The sequence below is a fragment of the Lactuca saligna genome, chromosome 1 (genome assembly GCF_052625555.1).
Source record: "Lactuca saligna cultivar CGN05327 chromosome 1, ASM5262555v1, whole genome shotgun sequence".
Lineage (NCBI taxonomy): Eukaryota > Viridiplantae > Streptophyta > Magnoliopsida > Asterales > Asteraceae > Lactuca > Lactuca saligna.
In genome coordinates this window covers 160,398,595-160,406,114 of record NC_136417.1, presented here as the reverse complement: position 1 = coordinate 160,406,114, position 7,520 = coordinate 160,398,595, and the positions used below count along the sequence as shown (strand labels likewise).

The 7,520-nt window shown below is 31.5% G+C and overlaps 2 long non-coding RNA genes across 2 annotated transcripts; one reads left to right on the top strand and one right to left on the bottom strand.

Annotated features, from left to right (window-relative positions):
- Nucleotides 1–289: 289 nt before the first annotated feature.
- LOC145001197 (uncharacterized) lies at nucleotides 290–3,088 on the bottom strand. The gene is made up of 3 exons (XR_013661521.1): nucleotides 2,824–3,088; nucleotides 2,579–2,742; nucleotides 290–552 (listed from the first exon to the last, which is right to left on the bottom strand). It is a non-coding gene; the product is annotated as an uncharacterized LOC145001197 (long non-coding RNA).
- Nucleotides 3,089–3,453: 365 nt separating this feature from the next.
- On the top strand, nucleotides 3,454–4,459 carry LOC145001190 (uncharacterized). Its single transcript, XR_013661520.1, has 2 exons — nucleotides 3,454–3,815; nucleotides 3,943–4,459. It is a non-coding gene; the product is annotated as an uncharacterized LOC145001190 (long non-coding RNA).
- Nucleotides 4,460–7,520: the final 3,061 nt, after the last annotated feature.

Here is a 7,520-nt window from a genome sequence, read left to right as displayed (position 1 = left end):
AAAATGGAGAATAAATACATTGACAAATAACATCACATTAATGAGGAGATCTAAAATATTTAAAATGGAGAACTAATATATTGACAAGTGGCAACACATTAATTAAGATGTCTAATATGATAACACATGACAAAAAAACTACTCTTTTATTAGTATAGGGATATATATATATATATATATATATATATATATATATATATATATATATATATATATATATATATATATATATATATATATATGGTTCAAATGAGAACCATAAAAGATTAAGAACTTTAAGAACCCCAATTAATTAATAAATATTTACAAAATACTTTTATTAAGTTTGTTAAAATCCTAATTTTTTTTTTGGTACGAAAAGGGCAAACTTATAATTTTTATAGTCTAATATCTTCATTGGTATATGCTTATATTTTAACACAAAATTTATATAAAATACAGCTTTATAATAATTCACTAATTCATAGAAGTCAGCTACTCAAACTCTACCACCACATGCAGCCACCAACCACTTGTATCAATATAATAGCTCTTATTTCTTTCAAATCAGATCTGTAGATAAATTCAATGTATTAGGAACTTAAATATTGCATTCACAGTCTAACAAAACCTATTAATATATTATAAAAACTAGCAGATTCTTACAAATTTATACAACAAAAAAATAAATATATCCATAAGAAAATTAACACAAAAATTTATTCATATTTTAACACAATTATAAAAAATTCACAGCAAAAATACAGTAAATTCACAACAAAATGCAGTCAGTTCACAGTTTAAACAGAAAATCAATAGTTTAATGCAGTAAATTCACATTTTTAAACACAAAAATTACAATTTAATACAAAAAATTCACAGTATAATATAGTCAATTTCACAATTTAAATAAATATTCATAGCTTAATGCAGTTAATTCAAATGTTAAAACACAAAAATCACAGCTTAATACACAAAACTAATAGCTTAATACAATAAATATAGATTAGTACACAAAAAGTATGTATACATAACCATATTATCAAATTAAAACTCTTAATACAGTCAATTCACACTGTAATATAAAAAATTTACACCTATAAAAATCATGTATTCATAATTTAAAACTTATAAAAATCCATGAATTCATAACTTAAAACATATATTTTCTAATTAATAACAATTAAAGTAACATTAAAAAACTAAATAATAAACAAAACATTAAAAAATCACAATCGCAAGTTAAAAGTAATTTTTTGTAGAAAACACTAACATAATAACACACATTCTAAACTCAATTAAAAAAAAAGCATAAGCTATTAAAATCAATTTTATGCAAAATTATAAGAAAACAAACTTCAATTCACAAGTTAATAGCAATGGATTCACAAATTAGTATTTTATGTAAATATTATAATAAATAAGAAAAATAAACTTAAATTCATATCTTAATAACGGTGAATTCACAACTGAATAACAGTGAATTCAAGTTAATAGCAATGGATTCACAAATTAGTGTTTTATGTAAATATTATAATAAATAAAAAAATAAACTTAGATTCATAACTTAAGTAAATTCACAACTGAATAACAGTGAAGTCAAGATTTATTATAATATTTACATAAAATAGTAAGTTGTGAGCTATTAACTTGAATAACAGTGAAGTCAAGATTTATTATAATATTTACATAAAATAGTAAGTTGTGAGCTATTAATGAATTGAAGTTTGTTTTCTTATTTATTATAAACTAAATAAATTAAGAAATGTACTATATTGAAATGATGAGAAGTTGAAAACACAAAAATGAAAGCACCTTTAGTTTACTTTTTTATTATTTTAATAATATCGTTTCGAAATTATTTGAAAAAAGAATTAAACAACTATTTTTTTATACTACTCGTTCTTGAATTTGTGAGCACTTGTGCGTCACACGCCTTTTACTTTACCGAAATTTATGGACTATTTAATTAATGAGATTTTCTAACGTGTGTTTTAAAGGTACACATAAAAAGTATTAATTATGAAAAAATATTATAATAATAAAACTCGAAATACATTTATTATGGAAATTATTAATGCACTTCACATCTAATTATGATAATATTTTTTATTATTAATGTATTTTATAATTAATTATGATAATATATATCTTCAATTAATACTTATTATATGTGCCCTCAGGTCACATATTAGAAAGTTTGTTAATTAATATAAAACTAACCTTTTTTTACTGTGAATTATACAAAGCCTACATCACTTTCATAGATCTTGACTTATAGGTTATGGCAATAATTACTTTTTATAACTTTATCTAACTCTACACACAAAATAAATAGTTTATGGCAATAATTACTTTTTATAACTTTATCTAACTATACACACAAAACAAGTACACAGTTAAAATAAAAAAACAAGTACACAATTTTACTACTAAAATAAAGAAAAGTTGATTATGTTAGAGGTCAATATAGAAGAGGAGAGAGAAACGAGAGTGGACCGTTATTCACATATGTCAATCCCAAATTTACCATATAATCTATTAAAAAGAATTCCCAGTTTAAAAGAATTAAAAACAATCAAATAACAAATCGACATACCTGATGCAGAAGTGGTGGTATTTCACTAAATATCAGACAAAAGTAGATGAAGGTGAGTTGCACCGAGGCGGCAAAGAAATAGCGGTGGTGGTGGTTGACGGCGATTTTTGATCTAGTTCATCAAGGTCGTAGATCTCATAGATCTGTAGGCATAAATCATTGATCTATAGGCAAAAATCATAAATCCGTCGTCAGAGGTCAGAGATCATAGATCTATTGCTAGATGACATAGATTTGGACCTAACCATTTCAGATCTGCAAAGTTTTGTTGGTGTTTTATGGAGATCGACACGTATGGAGATGTGTCCCCAGTGTAACGTCGTAAGAGTGGTTGAGTTGCAATGGTTGATGTTGTTTCCGTCAGAAGTAGGTGGTGGCGGTGGTTGATAGCGGTGACAGAGGTAGGTGGTGGCAATGGAAAGTAACTGGAGTAGGAGGGAGAGAAAGAGATGGTTCTTGAGATAGAGAGGGAAAATGAGCTTTTCTAGATCTAACATTTTGATTTGGTATTTTTAAATTTAAGATGTAATAATATGTTTGTGAAAATGATTTTAAACTTGTTTTTATTTACAGTTATACCATTCGTTTTTAAAAATAGATTGACAAAATACCTTTTATAAAAATTTATTTAAGTAATAATAAATTATAACCTAAAATTAGAGATTCTTAGAGTTCTTAATCTTTTTTGGTTTTCATTTGAACTTTTACATATATATATATATATATATATATATATATATATATATATATATATATATATATATATAACAATATTTTCTTTTGATTGGACCACCTTTTTTTATTTTGTTTTAATTTTTTTTATTCATTCAATAATTTTTCCACCAACTTCGCAGGCGTATACCACATGTTTTACCCTAAAATCGATTGGATGGAACGTATCCTGCTTCATCTTCCGATGGCTGTCCACCCAACACCATCACTTCTGTAAACGAATTTATCTCCAAAAAGGCATCTATCGATCTGGCAATGACCCTCACTATTATTTTGAAATTCCATTCACCAAAAAACAACCTTCACTACACCGTCTTCCTCCAACATTCAGGTGTGTTCTTTTTCACACTGCGTCTCGCTATCTTTCGATTCTCAATTGCTACCATTTTTTAAGCTGCAAAGGAGACCGGCCGCTTCTAATCGGGCTTCGAAGGCAGTAACCACTTCACTTCCTTATGTAAGCAAGCATGGTCCTCATCCTTGAATTTCTCCAAACAATAACACGGTAAGTTTCAGGAGTTATCCATCTGATCGTTGTAACGAACGATATTTTCTGTTAGGATTTTCATTTGGGTTCCGAATTCCTCTATCCTAATTGATATGCTTCTTTGTCTGTCTTCTATTTTGTGTAGCTTCCCATGTCAGTAACATCACTTCGACCCAGCGAAAGAGAAATAAGTTCTCGCTTTTAATCAGGTGTCTTTTCTCTAATTTTCGTCCTGAATTTACAATTTCTAGGGTTTTAAATTCATTGATGGGTTTTTTATTTTCTTGAATTTCGCCTTTAGGTACATTACTGAACAGGTGTTTGTTTGTTCTCCCGGCACCAGACTTCCCTAAAACCATAATTGCTAGAGCTACTGAATACAAATTCCCAGACCTAATACCAGAATTCACTGAAGATGTAAGCTTCCCCAGCTAAAGTTCTAACATTTGATTTCTTCCTTTACCATTTGAATAATGCCTTCTATGTGTTTGTTAAAATGTCTCTATGTGACTGTGTGTTTGCGCTTACTGTTTGCTAGATTGTCGGTACAGCTTCAAGAGAGTATGTTCTGTTATTCGTCTATTTGTTTATTCAATTGCAACTTTTTCTGATTAATTCGAAAATAAACCATAGATTTGTGTTATATGGTTACTTTTTAAGTCTCACCTTTTTTGCTGCTAATTTCTCTTTATACACTGTGTAATGTTTTATTTTTTTCCCTTTACAACGAATAATTATCTTATCTCGTAGCACTAAAAATTTTCAATCAATTTCTCAATCATCTCCAACTAACTTTCTACGTCAACTTCACAAATTCATCGATTCTATACAGTCTAATAGATATAAATGATCAATGTTATTACATCATATGAATACACTTTAGTTTCATGATTGTGAATTCAAGAAAAATAATATTTTTAATTAAGTTTAAGAGGGGTTTAGATCTTCACCAATGTGATATTCTAAACTGCATGTGTCATAAAAGACCTAAATACATTAACACTTCATGACTTTATGGATACTTAAAGAATTATGATTAGCAATATGAAAAAAATATACATACATTCCTAATGAAAACAGGAAGAATCTTAACATATTTTTGGTTGCTAACAAATCTAAAAAACTAAAGTAGCCTAAAGAAGTACATAAAAAAGTTGAGTACCATATAGATGAAGATGAAACAAAAGTTCATTTTAGGGTGATACTCTACATTAACATGCTTAATGAATCATTGGAACTATTAGCAACGAAACACAACACTTTTGTTAAAAGAGGTAACAAATATCACATTAATGTTGGAAGAAAAACTCATACTCTAACATTGTAGAAAAACAATTGTGTGCCAAAGATGATATCATTTTTATGTCAAAAACCTAGCATATCCCTTTTGGATATTCAAGTAAACCAACAAAAATAAACTAAATAGAGCTGGTAACGAAAAGATCTTTCTACAGATTTTGGTAAAAAAATTCCCATTTTGCCCTTGAATCCTATCATTACCTTTTCTGTTCGTAAATAATGGATTTTTTGTAATAGGGTTGGTGAATTCATATCACTGGAAAAGTTGTTGTATTTTTTCAGAAATTTCCAGGTATACCCCTCCAGCTACTTCTGTATATTGTGTAAATAACAATTTAGACGTATGTTGTTTCCAGAAATATATGTTCAATAGAATGTACAATCTAAGTAAAATTAGAGAATTGATCTGATATTGTGATTTGAATTGATGTAAAAACTTACTCTTGGTTAAGTGTAGGCATGGAATTTCATGAATATGAGGATGACTCATTCTTTTTAGATTTTATATTCTTACAATTTTTCTATATTTGGCTTGAACATGGATGATGGGGCATATTGGTCACTTCATTCAACTGTAGAACTGATATTTGGAACAATGATCCTTCTTGGTTCAATTTTCTCCCTCCAGGAGCAAGGCAATGGTATGGAAGTGGTGGTTCTACCAATTTTCAATCCTAGCTTCTCCCTCAAACACATACTGAACTCTAAAATGGTACTACTCATACTCTGTCATGAGTTAGTGTAATACCCCAAAAATACGAGCCAAAATTTTTATTTTTGAAAACATATATTTAGCAAAACATTCGAATTAAAACGTTTACTGATCATAACATTTTATAAAGATATCGCATGTCTGGAAAACATTTCATAAAACATAATAATGTCAGAGTACAAATCCCCAGGAAGATCTCATGATGCGGAATACAAAGCATGTGTGTGATGAGCCGCTACCACGCCAGCTCTTTCCCCTTTGAAGAAGAGGTACCTGAAACCAAAACTGAAAACTGTAAGCACGAAGCTTAGTGAGTTCCCCCACCATACCGCATACCATATAATCACATATCATACATATTGCCAGGCATTTCTGGGGTTCCCGACCTACCCGGTACGGCCATTCTGGGGTGTCGACCTGCCCGTGTCAAGCCATTCTGGGGTGCTGACTACCCATGTCAAGCCATTCTGGGGTGTTGACTACCCTTCGGTTCTGACAATCGAACCTCGGGGACTATTTCACCCCTACTACTACTATCACATATATCATAACATAACATATTATCAGACATATCTGGGGTGTCTGAACTACCCTTCGGTCCTAGCAACCGAACCTCGAGGACTAGTCCCCTTCTACTACCTCTATCGCATAAAACATAACAAGCCAGCATATAACATATCATCACATACTGTCAGACTTATCTGGGGTGTCTGACTACCCTTCGGTCCTAACACCCGAACTCTACTACTATCACATACAACATATCATGCTAGCATATAACATATCAGGTAGTAGAAAACCTAGATGATATCACAAAGACAATCATCTATCATACATCTCCTACTGGTGGTCCGGCATTGTGGCCTTAGACGCACCGCTACTTGAAGGTAACTCACCTCGTAGTAGCTACTGATCTTTGTGGGAATGGTCTGTCTGCTGCTGCTGCTCCGGAAATCCTCCGGCTGTAATTCCCACCAAACACCTAGTCAAATACTGCTAACCGCCCTCAGGGTAAATTGTCCATTTACCCTTAACAAGTCATGAGTCAAGTCACAATCAACTACCAGTTGACCAGACTCGCCGAGTTGGCTTGCCAACTCACCGAGTCCCTTTCTCTATACCCAAGTCCAATAGTCCTTCATCCTACTCGCCGAGTTGTATGAACAACTCGCCGAGTTCGCCTTCATCCGAAGAACACTCTAAGTTGTGACTCGTCAAGATGTTCTTGAGACAAGAAGATTGCCATGAACTCGCCGAATCATGGCATTGACTCGTAGAGTGACTTTCATGAGTGAGTTTGGCTTCCAACCCACTGAGTCATACCCTATGACTCACTACTCCAACTAGCAAACACGAAAAGGGAACAACCCAGGGACTCGCGACCCGACTCACCGAGTCAGAAGAACGACTCGTCGAGTCTGCCTCATGCAAAAACTATACACGCGATTTTTCTTGAATCCAATCCATGCCATTTATAGATCTGGGTTCCTAGGGCCTAGTTGTAACAACGCAAATTTTCAAATAAATTTTTCATCTTAAACAAAGTGAGTTCATTCAACCAATAATATTTATTTCATGTTTCAAAACAATTACATATGTAAAATCCCCAAGATCTCAAATAGCAGCAGTGTGTATGCATCATGCCGGCGCCTTCCCACGGTCCTCGCTAGTACCTGAAACACGTACATAACAACTTGTAAGCATAAATGCTT